We start from the raw sequence: 15,347 nt of genomic DNA, 5'->3' as shown, positions 1-15,347 counted from the left end.
ATCAGAAAAGAGTGAGAAGTTATGAGATAGGAGCTCCCACTTATACGAAATACACAATTTTGAATTCATCCATCAATAGCAAGAAGAACCGAGGGCAGGGTAAGAGCAAAGGCAAATGGAATCTCCAGATAGCCTCCCCCATTCCACTCAGTCCAAGTCATCTTCATTAATAGCGTGTCCTGCTTCTCCTGACAAATCATGTTTTCAGGAGGGTAGATGTGTCGGATTTTGTTTCATCTCCTCTCTGGGGCCTTATCTGCTTCCCACAACAACTATGAATGCAAGCGGAAGGAGGCAGGAGGCACCTCGCATAGTTCCTTGTCACGAAATAAACATTTTGTAAGAGCGATAGTCAGAAATAACTCGAAGTGTAGCCCCGGTCTCTAAGAGCCAGGTCTCCGGCACATCTCCCTTCTCCCCACGTGTTCAGCTTCCCACCAGGACCCTCCCTCCCACTCAAGAGCTTTCCCCTCAGTTCCCCCTTGCCAGCCACAACCCCTGCAGCCCACACGGCTCAAGGACACTCACAGAAAGGCTGGGCCACCACGCGCCAGGTCCGCACAAGCACCAGGGATTCCTCTGAATTAGGTGGAGGAGGACAGAGTTCATGACAGAGCAGAAGCCCTCACCTTCCCACACATGGCTGTGTTCTTAACTGCCTGGACAAGCTCAGGGGCATCAGGGGGACGCAGGTACTCATCGGTGGTGTCTTCCCAGTTCTGCTTGTATAAAACCTAGACAGACAGGGAAGAGGACCCGTGGTTGAGGCCACCCACGAGCTATGAGGGTTCAGAGAACAGAGTGCTGTTGAGTCTTTCACAGTCAAAGCGCTCTCATGGAGGGGCTGCCCTTGTGCCAGTTGTCACCAGCACTGACTGTGCGAGCGGTGACCATGTCAACATCCCACGATACTTCCCCTGCATTGTAAGCTTTTACTTGAAAAGTCGATCTCATAAACTAAGTCATGATCATGATTCTCCATAGATTCCTTTTAAGGGCTGCAACCTTTGAAAGTCATTGGCCGATTCTGGAGAGGGAGCATGTTCCTCTTGACCTATGTGGTATTTTTTCCATGTTTTTGATTAGTTATTTACATTTGAAATTTAAGGATTTCTTGTAAAAATTAAGCTCCCTGACTTCTCTAAAAAGAAGTAGGAGCCTCTGGCAACCCTGGGATTGCATTCGGCACGGCAACTGCCTGGACCGAGTTGCAGGGCAGAGGTTTGACAACCCACTTCAGTCATCCGTGCAGTCTCCCTGACAGGTGTGGGCACCGAGCTCATGATGCCCTGAGATTCAGGGAAGACTGGCGAGCAGGATCAGGCCTGTCGCGTTTTCTTAGGTCAGATAGAGGAAACCCACATGCATCCCAAACATCCACACTGTGACCTCACCTTAGTGACTTGCTGCGACACTTTCTTCGCATGTTCAATGTCCTTTGCTTTTTCGTCCACGTGACACACAGTTTTAGCAACATCGCCATCCATTCGATACTTAACCCGCAGAAATCAAGCACAGCATTCGTGACGGGCGTGCCAATGTGAGTAGATTAAAGGCTATCTTACAACCAAACAGCATTAACCCAATGACTCAACGTCTGTGCCGCAAAGTGAAGTTTCTGCACTCTTAGAAAGTAGAAAACTATCATAGTAGAAAACTATCATAGTAGAAAACTATGATCCCCAAAGATCTGTGGAGCACCTGCATTCGCTGTATATCTGCTTTCCTGGTGGAATTCCAGCCTCCCTGCACTCCTCTGTGGAGGACCACAGTGAATTCAAACTTCCCATCTCCTATCATCTCTTAAGCTAACCTACTTAGCCAAGCTTTTGGAAATCTCTGGGGGGTTCTCATTTAGAGCCACATAATCTATAGCCAAAGCTTCCTCTAGATTTCTCGACTGTCTCAGACTAATCTGACTCGTTTCCTCTACACCTGTTAAAGCCCTCAATTCCCAGTGGTGAGCATGTTTTCCACCTCTCCCTCCCCTTTATTTTAGCAATGCCACCCACCTCACTGAGTTGATCTTGTACTTTCTTTTTTCATATAAATTTGTATGTTATCGGTGTTCTATTTGCCAACATATAGAATAACACCCAGTGCTCATCCCATCAAGTGCCCCCTTCAGTGCCTGTCAATCAGTCACCCCCAGCCCCCACCCGCCTCCCTTTCTACCACTCCTAGTTTATTTCCTAGACTTAGCAGTCTCTCATGTTCTGTCTCCCTTTCTGATATTTCCCACTCATTTTTTCTCCATTCCCCTTTATTCCTGTCCACCATTTTTTATATTCCCCAAATGAGACCATATGTATGTCCTTCTCCGATTGACTCATTTCACTCAGCATAATATCATCCAGTTCCATCCATATTGAAGCAAATGGTGGGTAATGGCTAATTAATGGCTGAGTTATATTCCATTGTATACACAGACCACATCTTCTTTATCCATTCATCTTTCGATGCACACCGAGGCTCCTTCCACAGTTTGGCTACTGTGGACATTGCTGCTAGAAACATCAGGGTGTGGGTGTCCTGGCGTTTCATTGCACCTGTAGCTTTGGGGTCAATCCCCAGCAGTGCAATTGCTGGGTCGTAGGGCAGATCTAATTTTCACTCTTTGAGGAACCTCCACACAGTTTTCCAGAGTGGCTGCACCAGTTCACATTCCCACCAATAGTGCAGGAGGGTTCCCCTTTCTCGACATCCTCTCTAAGATTTGTAGTTTCCTGCCTTGTTAATTTTCCCCATTCTCACTGGTGTGAGGTGGTATTGCATTGTGGTTTTGATTTGTGTTTCCCTGATGGCAAGTGATGCAGAACATTTTCTCATGTGCTTGTTGGCCATGTCTGTGTCTTCCTCTGTGAGATTTCTGTTCCTGTCTCCTGCCCATTTCATGATTGGATTGTTTGTTTCTTTGCTCTTGAGTTTAAGAAGTTCTTTATAGATCTTGGATACTAGCCCTTTATCTGATATGTCATTTGCAAATATCTTCTCCCATTCTGTAGGTTGTCTTTTAGTTTTGTTGACTGGTGGTTTTGTTGTGCAAAAGCTTATCTTGATGAAGTCCCAATAGTTCATTTTTGCTTTTGTTTCTCTTGCCTTCATGGATGAATCTTGCAAGAAGTTACTGTGACCAAGTTCAAAAAGGGTGTTGCCTGTGTTCTCCTCTAGGATTTTGAAGGAATCTTGTCTCAGATTTAGATCTTTCATCCATTTTGAGTTTGTGTCTGTGTATGGTGCAAGACAGTGGTCTAGTTTCATTCTTCTGCATGTGGATGTCCAATTTTCCCAGCACCATTTATTGAAGAGACCGTCTTTTTTCCAGTGGATACTCTTTCCTACTTTGTCCAATATTCATTGACCATAAAGTTGAGGGTCCACTTCTGGATTCTCTATTCTGTTCCATTGATCTATGTGTCTGCTTTTCTGCCAAGACCACACTGTCTTGATGACCACAGCTTTGTAGTACAACCTGGAATCTGGCATTGTGATGCCCCAGGCCTGGCTTTCTCTCTTAAAATTCCCCTGGATATTCAGGGACTTTTGTGATGCCACACAAATCTGAAAATAATTTGTTCCAACTCTCTGGAGAAAGTCCATGGTATTTTGATAGGGATTGCATTAAACGTGTTAATTGCCCTGGGTAACATTGACATTTTCACAATATTAATACTGCCAATCCGTGAGCATAGAATATTTTTCCATCTCTTTGTGTCTTCCTCAATTTCTTTCAGAAGTGTTCTATAGTTTTTAGAGTATAGATCCTTTACCTCTTTGGTTAGGTTTATTCCTAGGTATCTTATGCTTTTGGGTGCAATTGTAAATGGGATTGACTCCTTGATTTCTCTTTCTTCAGTCTCATTGTTGGTGTATAGAAATGCCATTGATTTCTGGGCATTGATTGTGTATCCTGCCACACTGCCAAATTGCTGTAGTTCTAGCAATCTTGGGGTGGAGGCTTTTGGGTTTTCTATGTAGAGTATCATGTCATTGGCGAAGAGGGAGAGTTTGACTTCTTCTTTGCCAATTTGAATGCCTTTCCTGTCTTTTTGTTGTCTGATTGCTGAGGCTAGGACTTCTAGGACTATGTCGAATAGCAGTGGTGAGACTGGAAACATCCCTGTCTTGTTTCTGATCTGAGGGGAATGGCTCCCAGGATTTCCCCATTGAGGATGGTATCTGCTGTGGGCTTTTCGTAGATGGCTTTTAAGATGTTGAGGATAGTTCCCTCCATCCCGACACTTTGAAGAGTTTTGATCAGGAATGGATGCTGTATTTTGTCAAACGCTTTCTCTGCATCTGAGAGGATCATATGGTTCTTGTTTTTTCTCTTGCTGATATGATGAATCACATTGATTGTGTTATGAGTGTTGAACCAGCCTTGCATCCAGGGATAAATCTCACTTGCTCATTGTAAATAATCTTCTTAATGTATTGTCGTATCCTACTGGCTAGTATCTTGTTGAGAGTTTTACATCCATGTTCATCAGGGATGTTGGTCTATAATTCTCCTTTTTGGTGGGGTCTTTGTCTGGTTTTGGAATTAAGGTGATGCTGGCCTCGCAGAACGAGTTTGGAAGTACTCCATCTCTTTCTATCTTTCTAAACAGGTTTAGTTAGAATAGGTATGGTTTCTTCTTTAACGTTTGATAGAATTCCCCAGGGAAGCCATCTGGTCCTGGACTTTTGTGTCTTGGGAGGTTTTTGATGACTGCTTCAATTTCCTCCCTGGTTATCACCTTGTTCAGGTTTTCTATTTCTTCCAGTTCCAGTTTTCGTAATTTGTGGCTTTCCAAAAACGCGTCCATTTCTTCTAAGATTGCCGAATTTATTGGCGTATAGCTGCTCATGTTTTTAAAATCGTCTGTATTTCCTTGGTGTTGGTAGTGATCTCTCCGTTCTCATTCATGATTTTATTAGAGTCTTCTCTTTCTTCTTTTTAATAAGGCTGGCTAATGGTTTATCTATCTTATTAATTTTTCAAAGAACCAACTCCTGGTTTTGTTGATCTGTTCCACAGGTCTTCTGGTCTTGATTTCATGGACTTCTGCTGGATTCTTTATTAACTCTCTTCTTCTGCTGGGTGTAGGATCTATTTGCTGTTCTTTCTCTAGCTCCTTTAGGTGCAAGGTTAGCTTTTTTATTGGAGTTCCTTCCAGTTTTTGGATGGATGCTTGTATTGCGATGTATCTCCCCCTGAGGACTGCTTTTGGTGTATCCGAAAGATTCTGAATGGTTCTATCTTCATTCTCATTAGTTTCCATGAATCTTTTAAATTCTTCCTTAATTTCCTGGTGGACCCTTTCATCTTTTAGCAGGATGGTCCTTAACCTCCATGTGTTTGAAATCCTTCCAACCTTCTTCTTCTTGTAAAGCATTATGGTCTGAAAATATGCAGGGGATGATCCTAATCTTCTGGTATCAGTTAAGACCTGATTTGTGACCCAGTATGTGGTCTATTCTGGAGAAAGTTCCATGTGCACTTGAGAAGAATGTGTATTCAGTTGCGTTTGGATGTAAAGTTCTGTAGATATCGGTGAAATGCTTCTGGTCCAGTGTATCATTTCAAGCTTTTGTTTCTTTGGAGATGTTGTGCTTAGAAGACCTATCGGATGTAGAAAGCGCTACATTGAACTCACCAAGTATAAGTGTATGATTATCTAAGTTTGTCTTAACTTTGGTTTTAATTGATTGATATATTTGGCAGCTCCCACATTCGGGGCATATATATTGAGGATTGTTAAGTCCTCTTGTTGGATAGATCTGTTAAGTATGATGTAGTGTCCTCTTCATCTCTCACTACAGTCTTCAGGATATATTTTGGTTTATCTAAGGATGGCTACCCCTGCTTTTTTTTGAGGACCATTTGAATGGTAAATGGTTCTCCAACCTTTTATTTTCAGGCTGTAGGTGTCCTTATGTCTAAAATGAGTCTCTTGTAGACAGCAAGCAGATGGGTCCTGCTTTTTCATCCAGTCTGAAACCCTGCGCCTTTTGATGGGGTCATTAAGCCCATTCACATTCAGAGTTACTATTGAAAGATAGGAGTTTAGTGTCATCATGACATGTATTCAGTCCCAGTTTTTGTGGATTGTTTCCTTGGACTTCCTTTTTCTTTTACAGGGTCCCCTTTAATATGCTTGCAGAACTGGTTTGGAGGTCACATATTCTTTCAGTTTCTGCCTATCTTGGAAGCTCTTTCTCTCTCCTATTCTTATTGGGAGCCTTGCTGGATAAAGTTTTCTTGGCTGCAGGTTCTTCTCTTTTAGGACCCTGAATATATCCTGCCAGCCCTTTCTGGCCTGCCAGTTCTCTGTGGAGAGGTCTGCTGTTAATCTAATATTTCTCCCCATAAATTTAGAGATTTCTTGTCTCTTGCTGCTTTAAGGATCCTCTCTTTATCTTTGGAATTTGCAAGCTTCTCTATTAAATGTGCAGGTGTTGAGCGGTTTTTATTGATTTTAGGGGCGGATCTCTCTATTTCCTGGATCTGAATGCCTGTTACCGTTCTCAGATTAGGAAGTTTTCAGCTATGATTTGTTGAAATACATATTCTGGACCTCTGTCCCTTTCAGCGCCCTCTGGAACCCCAATTAAACATAAATTTGCCTTCCTCAGACTGTCATTTATTTCCCTTAATCTATCCTCATGATCTTTTGTTTTTCTTTTTCCTCAGTTTCTCTCTCTGCCACCAACTTTTCTTCTATGTCACTCACTTGTTCTTCCACCTCATTAACCCTCGTCGTTAGGACCTCTAGTAGGGGTTGCATCTCATGTAATTGATTTTTAATTTCAGCCTGATTACATCTAGATTAAGTCTCTTTAGTCCTTTATACTTTTTTCGAGAGCCACCCAGTAGCTTTATAATTGTGCTTCTGAATTGGCTCTCTGACACTGAATTGTAATCCAAATTTTGTAACTGTGGGAGAGAGGGCTGTTTCTTTTTTTTTTTTTTTTTTTTTTTTGAGAGGGCTGTTTCTGATTCCTTCTTTGGATGTAAGGTTTTCCTTCTAGTCATTTTGTTCAGTGCAGAGCAGCCAAAAACAATTTGTATTGGGAAAAGGAGAAAAAGAGCGAAGAGAAAGAAGAATAGAAAAAGAAAAAAAGAAAAAAAAAGAAGGAAAAAAGAAGAAAAAAAGGGGGGAAGCAAAACAGAAAACAAGAAAACAAAAAACAAGAGGGAGTAACCTCTGATTCTGTATACTGTAAATCCCTCAACTTCCCCTGGAAATTTCCAGTGCTGCTTGGTCAATAATTTGTTTTTCCCCTGTCCGTCTAGCAGGTCTTCTGGCAGAGGGGCCTGCTGTGCTCATTCTCAGGTGTCAGCACTTGGGGGAGTTGCCCCCATGCTTGGTGCATGGCTCAGTGAAAGTTGTTTAACCTTTTTATCCTGTGAGGCCACTGTAAGGCTCAGTGGGGGTTGTTTATCCTGGGAGGCCCCAGGAGGAACAATACTGGTGGCGGCCAGCTCTCCAGCCCTGGAGTCAGCTTCCACAGTAACTACGGAGCTCTCAGTCTGCAGGGGCCTGGATGCTCCAGGGGCGGGAGTCACCGATCTGCACAGCTCGGGGCCGCCGGGTGGCAGGAGTATTCTTGCTGTCCTGTGCCCTCCTGGCTTCTGCCTATTCGGGGGTGAGCGCCGGATCTTGGGCTGTGTCCCCGGTGCCCTGTGCTCCCGGGCCTGCGCTCTTGGAATTGCACTCCTGGCCACACAGCTCCCTTCGTGTGGAGCCTCTGCCGGAGCTGCCTCTGAGCTGCTCCCGGGGTCGCACAGCCCCCTCCACGCGGAGCCTCTTCCCCAGCCGCCTCCGAGCTGCTCTGGGTCCAGCCGGGCGCGTGCTGCAGCCCTTTGGGGAGCTCGACCACGGGGTGTGGGGTGCTCTCCTGGGGTGCAGGTCCTCTGTTAGTGTCCCAGGGAGCCTGAGGGCATCCCGACTGCTCTGGGATCCTGCTCCAACTCCCTGCGACCTCCTTTCTGTCCGAGAAGATTGGTGCAGCTCCTGCTTCTCCAGGACAGGGCTTTCCCGCCCTGGGGGCTCTCGCTGGGGCCTTAGCCCGACTCCTGGTGGGGCTCCTCTCCCTTGGATTCCTCTTATTTCTTTCTTTTTTTCCCCCATCTTTCTACCTGAAGAATGAACTCTTCTCACTATAGCATTCCAGCTGTTCCCTCTTTAAATCTCAAGTCAAATTCATCGGTTTTCAGGATGATTTGAAAGTTATCTAGGTAATTTGGTGGGGACAGGTGACTTGGCCCTACTCTTCCACCATCTTGTCCCGCCTCGATCTTGAAGTTTCTTCATTTGGGGAAGTTCTGGTGTATCCGTCGTGATGGCATATGGCTGTCCTTTTGCTTTCTCACAGTTCTCCCTATATTTATTCTGAAAAGAATAGCAGAGATTAGCCTAAAACCTGACAAGACGGTAGCAGAAATTTCAGGCAATGCATTCATCCCCTTGTGATAAAAAAAAAAAAAATCCAGCAAGTTCCAACAATTATCAGTTATAACAGCTTTCTTTTTGTCCCCTACTCGATTCACAGCAAAAATTATAATAGATTTGTTATTTGTTATTCCTAACATGATTGGATACTTAAGACAGTAGAAATTTTATTACAAGCTATGGTCTCGAAAATGCCCTAATATGATTCAAAGTTTTTATTGTCTGAATGCACACATAAAAAGCCTGAACCTCAACAGTTTTAGAAAATATATATATAGAAATTGAAAAGATTTGATTGATAACACAATGCAAAAATACTCAATGCTGACGTTGCAGCTGAATCTCGATGGCTTGGATAGCTGAGACACCAGCTGAATTAATGGCAAGTCTGAATTATGGAGTATTTTGAAAAGGAATGCAATTTTATTATTTCTGCTACATATACAATGAGTTCTAATAAATAAAACACTAAGAGCTGTCAGTCTAATCTGTAGGAGCAGAACCTCTGATTGACCAAAAGGCATGTGGATTTAGGTTCATCTTTGTGCATGTGTGTCAGACCTCTCTATACTGCCCATGGCAAGTTTTTGATGGTCAGTGGCTAAGGTTGCAAGTGGCAGAGAGCTTTGGGCCTGTTGTACTGCTGTCGGGGGCCTCTCCCTCTGCCAGTAGGGGCTGCAGATGCCTAGTAACCAGCAAAGACAGGGCCCTTTGGGGGCAAAAGGATTTTTTCTAGTGTGATGTTGCTTGGGAGGGCCCAAATGTTGCTTGGGAGTGTCCGTGCCTTCACTGTAATTTCTGGAAAACGTTACCTCAGACCTCCCTGAATGGAGAGGTCTAAGTTTGGAGGGAAATTTGACAAAGCCTTCATTTGAGGGAACGGAGGAGTGTGTGTCCATTTCTCTGGCCGCACCGTAACTGTACATGGAAAGTTAAGGACCGGGGACTTTCAGCAGCGGTGATTATGCACCTGACCCTGGTTTTCTAAACTACAGGTTCTTCTTCCCTATATGACTCCTAAAGACCTTTTTATATATTTTTAACTAGTCTACTTAAGGGGCATCCTGCTCAGACACAGTGTAAAGAGGTGTTCTTTAGCTTCTGTGAATGGATTTCAATTGAATCTGTATTTAGGACTTCAGGATTCTAGATTAGCCAGAAAACTGTGAATAAATATCAATAAATGCCTCATAATAGGCCTCCTGTTTATTTTGTGGGAATGATTTCAGTAAGGAGGTTTCTCTGAAACTGCAATGGTGCAAATGAATTACATGAAGGGAAGATTCAAGAGTCACAAGAGCTTATGTTTCTGCAGATAAGTTTTTGTCTCCTACAAGGTTGAAGAACAATCTAGCTGGCGCCCAAAACAGAGTCACTGGAGATCAGTAATTTCTCTATAATAAAACCAGATTGGCACAAGATGTTAGAAACTCACCGGGCCAAAGAGGTCCTGCATCTTCTGGCTGTGTACAATGTACACAGGTCATGAACTTCAAAGAATCCAATTTCTTCCAGATAACCTTCTTCCTCTCCGCTGGATTGGCTGGTACTGGCTGTGCAACACCAATGCCGGTTTGGAAGGTCCTGATGGTTCATAGTCCAATGTGGTCGTCCTTGTGGTAGTAGTTTCAAAGATTTCTGTTATTGTCTGAAAATGAGACATGCAGTTCCAATGGTTATGGAAATAAAAATGGTGACGGCATGATCTAGTTGCATACGCATTATCCTGACCTCAAGTCAGACTTGCACCCTAGGGGTGCTTCAACATGTCTGAAACAGACCAAGGCGGCAAGCCATGTACTGTATACATCACGTTACAGAAATCTGAATGCTGATTGCTCAGGAGGGTGTGGAATCAAGAGGTCACTCCCTCTTCATTTGCTACAGTGCCTTAAAATTCCATTGGTAGGAAGGAACCCAAACACTTTCAGGTTGGATAAAACTCAGAAACACAATCTTTTTTTTTATTTTTATTTATTTATGATAGGCACACAGTGAGAGAGAGAGAGGCAGAGACACAGGCAGAGGGAGAAGCAGGCTCCATGCACTGGGAGCCCGACATGGGATTTGATCCTGGGTCTCCAGGATTGCGCCCTGGGCCAAAGGCAGGCGCTAAACCGCTGCGCCACCCGGGGATCCTGAAACACAATCTTCTTAAACATTTACAATCTTCTCAAATCGTTTGGGTAGAGCCAAAGCAAACTTGGCATCAGGGAACAAACAATTAAGAAGATCAAATAAAGCTCACCTTGTTGACTTCATATTAACTCTAAATGAGTCTATGAAAAACCTGCTTGCTTTTTCCACAGGTCTTCAGGCCTCTCCCCTGCAGTCCTAGGCAAAGAATAATGAACTTTAAAGGAATGAATCACATCAGTATCACAAGTGACTACCATCCTTTTGGCTTAGTCAGTTAGTTAATGTGAACTAGAGTGCCATTTATGCTAACAAATGCTTAGGTGGACCAGGATAAGGACGGCAACATAAGGGGGTAATCATCCTTGTAACAGTCGTACACGTGCAGTAGGTGGGAAATTACGGTTTCTTACGCCAGGGTGTACAGAAGAAACTAAGGCCAAAGTTTAGGTCTGGTCCAAGGTTAAAAGTACCGTATGTAAGAAAAAATGGTAAGCAGGCAACTGGTCCATCCATGTGATGGCAGGACTTCCTTCACAGCTAGTATCATCTCTACCAAAGCAAGAGTCCTTGCATCAATTATGGAAAGGGAAGCTGAACCAACAAGGAAACCGACATCTGGGACAACTTCCCCTGGTGTCATCAGGTCGTTGCTGATGGGCTGCTTTCTGCTGCCGTTGCTGGCAAACAGGGATGGGGAGAAACTAACCGACTGGCAGCAGCTGCAAATGTTAGGTCTCATGCAGCTCCAAGCCCTGTGACAGCCATCCTCTGTGTGCCGTGCTCAAGAGAAACAGATCTATCCAGAAAGGAAGCATGAGTGAGCTTTTTCACCCTAAAAAAAGTTCCACCTTGGAATATTCACGGGAAAGGCTTTGTGCTAAAACCTCAGTAACGTTTCGTTGCACCATCGGGGGCAAAGGCAGAGATGGTACCCAACAGGTTACAGCTCTCTACGACAAAGCTGCTGGTCACCCTGCAAGTCACCCGTCCGAGGCCCTGGGATTGCGACGGGTACCACGTGCTGGCAGCCTCTGGCATTATTGCAATTAGCACCCACTGCGCCAACAGCGCCCCACGAATGGTGGGGAATGATGCCCAAGCACCCTGGGTGTGCTGGAGAGCAAGAGCAGGGACACGGCCTGTCAGGGGCAGCATTTCTCGCCGGCTCCCGCAGCTGTGGGGCGCAGGCAAGGAACGGTCGCTGCCCCCCGACCCCGCACGTGCCAGCTCAGAGCCCCGGGAGCCCGTGGCAGGTGCTGGCGGCCTCAGCGTGCACCTCAGGCAGCCTTACCTGTCTGGCCCTTACTTGCCCCGGCACCTCCTCGTATATGGCGTCCTCCACCTAGTACTGCAAACAGAGGCAGTGAGAACACAGCAGGCGGCCCTGTCCACTGCCGGCAGTTGGGGGCACCTCCCGCGTGCCTCCCGCGGGGAGGGGCATTATCTGAGCCCAGGCGACTTGGGGCGGCTGGCGGTCCCGTGAGGGCCGCCGGCCTGGGTGGGGTGCAGGGGGAGGAAGGGGCTCCCCGGGTGCATCGTTAATGGGCGGCAATTTCCCTGGAGGCCAGGAAAACCTCTTCTGGGAGCCAGGGCCTTGTTCGCAGCGAGGCGGCAGGACGATGCGGGAGGCTGCTGTCTGCACAGGAAGGACCTCGGGTAACGCGCTGTGACCAACAAGGCGGCGGTCACAGGGCCGGGGACGAGGGCGGCACAGAGAGGAGAGCCAGAGGAACGCAGCACCCAGACCACCCTCGTCCCCAAGGCCCCCAGATGTCACGGGGACGAGTGGCCCTCCGGGGCGAGGAGACGGAGCCCCGAGGCCGGGTATGAGGGCGGCAGGGACCGTGTGGCACAAGGTGCGGGCAGGCCAGGCCGCCACCTGCAAGGTGCCCCAGGCCCCACCCAAGGTCAGAGCCACTCTGTACTCCCGGCGTCACCGCCCGCCGCAGGAGCAGGTGCGGTCGGGTGGCCGCAGACATGGGAGGCCGCAGTCCCGGCCCCGCCACCCAGGCCCCCAGGACAGGCACGCGGGCCACTCGGCTTGCTCTCTCAGGCCACACAGTGCACCTCGTTCTATGCTTCACGTGTCCCTTCTCTGCCACCAAAGACGACGCTCGGGGAGAGGGGAAAGCCAAGGACCAGACCTCCTGCAGCCAGGGTCCCGCCTGTCCCCTGGGTCAGCCAACTCTTTCAAGTTACTTGGCCTTTGCCCCGAGGCCACCAGCTGTAGTCCATCAGCAGGGACTCGCCCAGGGTCCCCCGTCTTGTGCTTCCCCTGCTCCCGCACCATTTCTTAACTTCGACCCCAATACCCATCTGGGTCCTTAGGCAGAGCTAGAGATGCCTGGGCTCCTGCAGGACACCGGGTTCCTCCATGACGGGCTCAGCCTTCATCACATGGGAAATAGTGTTTGGCCGCTTGGGGGCGGCTGTTTGGTGGTGAGCCACAGAGAACCCCGCCTCTGGCCATACAAAGCATTGTCAGTGACTTGAGAAGGGATGTTACATCAGAGTGAAGGATTCACGATTTTGGATTTTCTTAGCACCCAGGGAAAAGCAGTCCTTTGGTAGCTATCCAACTTTACCTTTGTGGGACTCTCACCCTTGGCAGATGAAGCTTACAAATAAGCTGATAAAAAAGCAACAATACCCAAATGGTTGGCATTAACTTACGTGCCAAATCCCACATAGTTTTTAGAGCTATGTCCCTAATTGGTTAGTGCATCCTTGCTTCTTTTCCTTTCTGTCCAAATTTCAACTGGAGTCAAGAGTGATAGTATGATTTTATTTAGATGTCTGAGACCCCTAACAGATGTTTTTAAAGCTAGTTCCTGGTTTTGAACTCTTCCCTGACCATCTTCCCAGATTTGCCACCATTCCATTCTCTGTGACATCTTTTCTGAGGTCAGGGAGACCTTGGGTGAACACTCCCAGGCAGGGAGTCTAGCAGTTAAGCAACTGCTGGTCAGTAATAGGAACAAAATGGCGAGGATGAGATGCCGAAAAATAGCCCCTTCCATTTTTTTGGCATCTAGTTAAATCACTCAAGTCTAACACCGAGGACAACTTCCAATGACCACTGAACGCCGTTATTTTAAGAAAAACAAGGGAATTTTTTAAGTTGAAGGCTACAAAGTATTACTGGCATTACTACCAGAGGGAAGGCAATTTAATTTATAACTGTGTCAGCGCTTAATCATGATTATTCTGATTATTCAGATTATTCTGATTATTTCTTTGCAATTCTAAATCCCACATAATTACAGTAAAACTGAACGTAAAATATTCCCTTCTCATGCTCTCCTAACGATGCTTTGTGAAGTTATAATAGATGATGTATTTTATTTTGCAAATGATTGATTCACCTACAGTACGGCTTTGATTGTCGCTACATAAAATACTTGGCTGTCAGAGTCCGTTTTTCTCATCTTACCTCCACCACCTCCTCATATTCTTCGTCAGCTGCCATTTTCCCTGAGTAGTAGTGGCACCTACAAACTTTTCAGGTTCCAGACAAATGAAAGATACATTAGAATCTACCCTCGGACTGAAATCAGAACATCAGAAAAAAAGAATTTAAGACGTATCCACGCTACACATCCCTAGATCTTTGTAGGCTAAGTGAAAGGAGAGATCTGAGTACAGGTCTAAAGAACTCGGGCCCCAAATGCCTTTCTCTGGATTCCCTCAGCAACATGCCAGGTATGGCTACTTCTAGCTACACGATCAATTTAGTTCAAGTTGTGAAAGGAAGTGGAGGTAAGAAAGCGAGAGTTTGGATCCAGAGAAACGTTATTTAAATTGCTAAATACTTGCAGAAAAACACTTTTAAGCAAAGTATTAGTTAAAGGGAGGTCAGCTCGGCTTCCAGAAGTTAGTTTTGGGCCAGCACCAGGATGCTACGAGGGTGCCGTAGGTCTCTAAAATGCTTTCCTACTTGAAATCAGACACATACAAACAATCTGTCAGTAGCTTTAAAAGAAAAATAGAAACCTCAAGGCAATGGGGTTATTCTTTTCCTAAACACCATTGGCTTGTATGGATTTTTCTCTTTTGTGTCTGTAGCCCTTCCTCAAACCTGAAAAACAAGACACGTTTACACCATTGACTGAAGCGCATCAAAGATCGTGGGCCTTGGGTCTAAGCTTCTAATTCGGGAGCTAGGGAAAGGGTCTCCCGGGGCCTCTTAGGTTGATGCCAGAGAGTGGGACGTGCTTGATAAAAGTGGATGATGACCTGGAGCAGCTGTCCCTTTCATTGCCTAAAGATATTTGCCGTGTAGACCAATACCCCACCATGGCTAGTTTTGTTAAGCTAGCGAAACCGCCGCCCCTTCTGAGGCAGATGAGGCCCAGTAGGATGGGATAAATATATAGGAAGCCAGATCTTAGAGCCCTTTTCATACTCATACATTTAGAAAAAAAAAAAAAAGGCAAAAATTTTTGAGATTTTTTTCTGTTAAATGAGAAAGTCCACCGGGTCAAGCAACCAGGGGATAGTCCAGGGCCTGACTAACCTCACAGCACAGGGCAGATGCGAGTAGGGCCCGGGAGGGCGACAGGGCCACAGACTTCGCTAGTCATGTTCCCATCGCAATTTCCCCAGTTAGGATACCAAGCTTTGGAAAACACTTCAAGGGAAGCTGCAGAACGTCTCCAGCAAGAACATTACGAGAAAAAGCCACCAAGCAGCCTTCGCTGTCCTCTAGCACATCAATTTCCTCAGCAGCAAAGCCTCTCCAGACTCTCCCCTCCCAAGAGCCCCAGACAG

At 46.0% G+C, this 15,347-nt stretch overlaps 1 long non-coding RNA gene across 2 annotated transcripts; it reads right to left on the bottom strand.

The window, feature by feature from the left end:
• Window positions 1-7,885: 7,885 nt before the first annotated feature.
• LOC144299401 (uncharacterized) lies at window positions 7,886-14,190 on the bottom strand. Of its 2 annotated transcripts, none has more exons than XR_013366144.1 (5): window positions 14,011-14,190; window positions 11,869-11,925; window positions 10,687-11,373; window positions 9,874-10,086; window positions 7,886-8,378 (listed from the first exon to the last, which is right to left on the bottom strand). It is a non-coding gene; the product is annotated as an uncharacterized LOC144299401 (long non-coding RNA). The 2 variants fall into 2 exon arrangements; XR_013366145.1 differs by having other exon boundaries at window positions 10,687-10,772.
• Window positions 14,191-15,347: the final 1,157 nt, after the last annotated feature.

This window comes from Canis aureus, chromosome 27 (genome assembly GCF_053574225.1).
Source record: "Canis aureus isolate CA01 chromosome 27, VMU_Caureus_v.1.0, whole genome shotgun sequence".
NCBI lineage: Eukaryota > Metazoa > Chordata > Mammalia > Carnivora > Canidae > Canis > Canis aureus.
The sequence above is the reverse complement of the archived record's forward strand: the minus strand, read 5'-3'. Positions and strand labels throughout refer to the sequence as shown.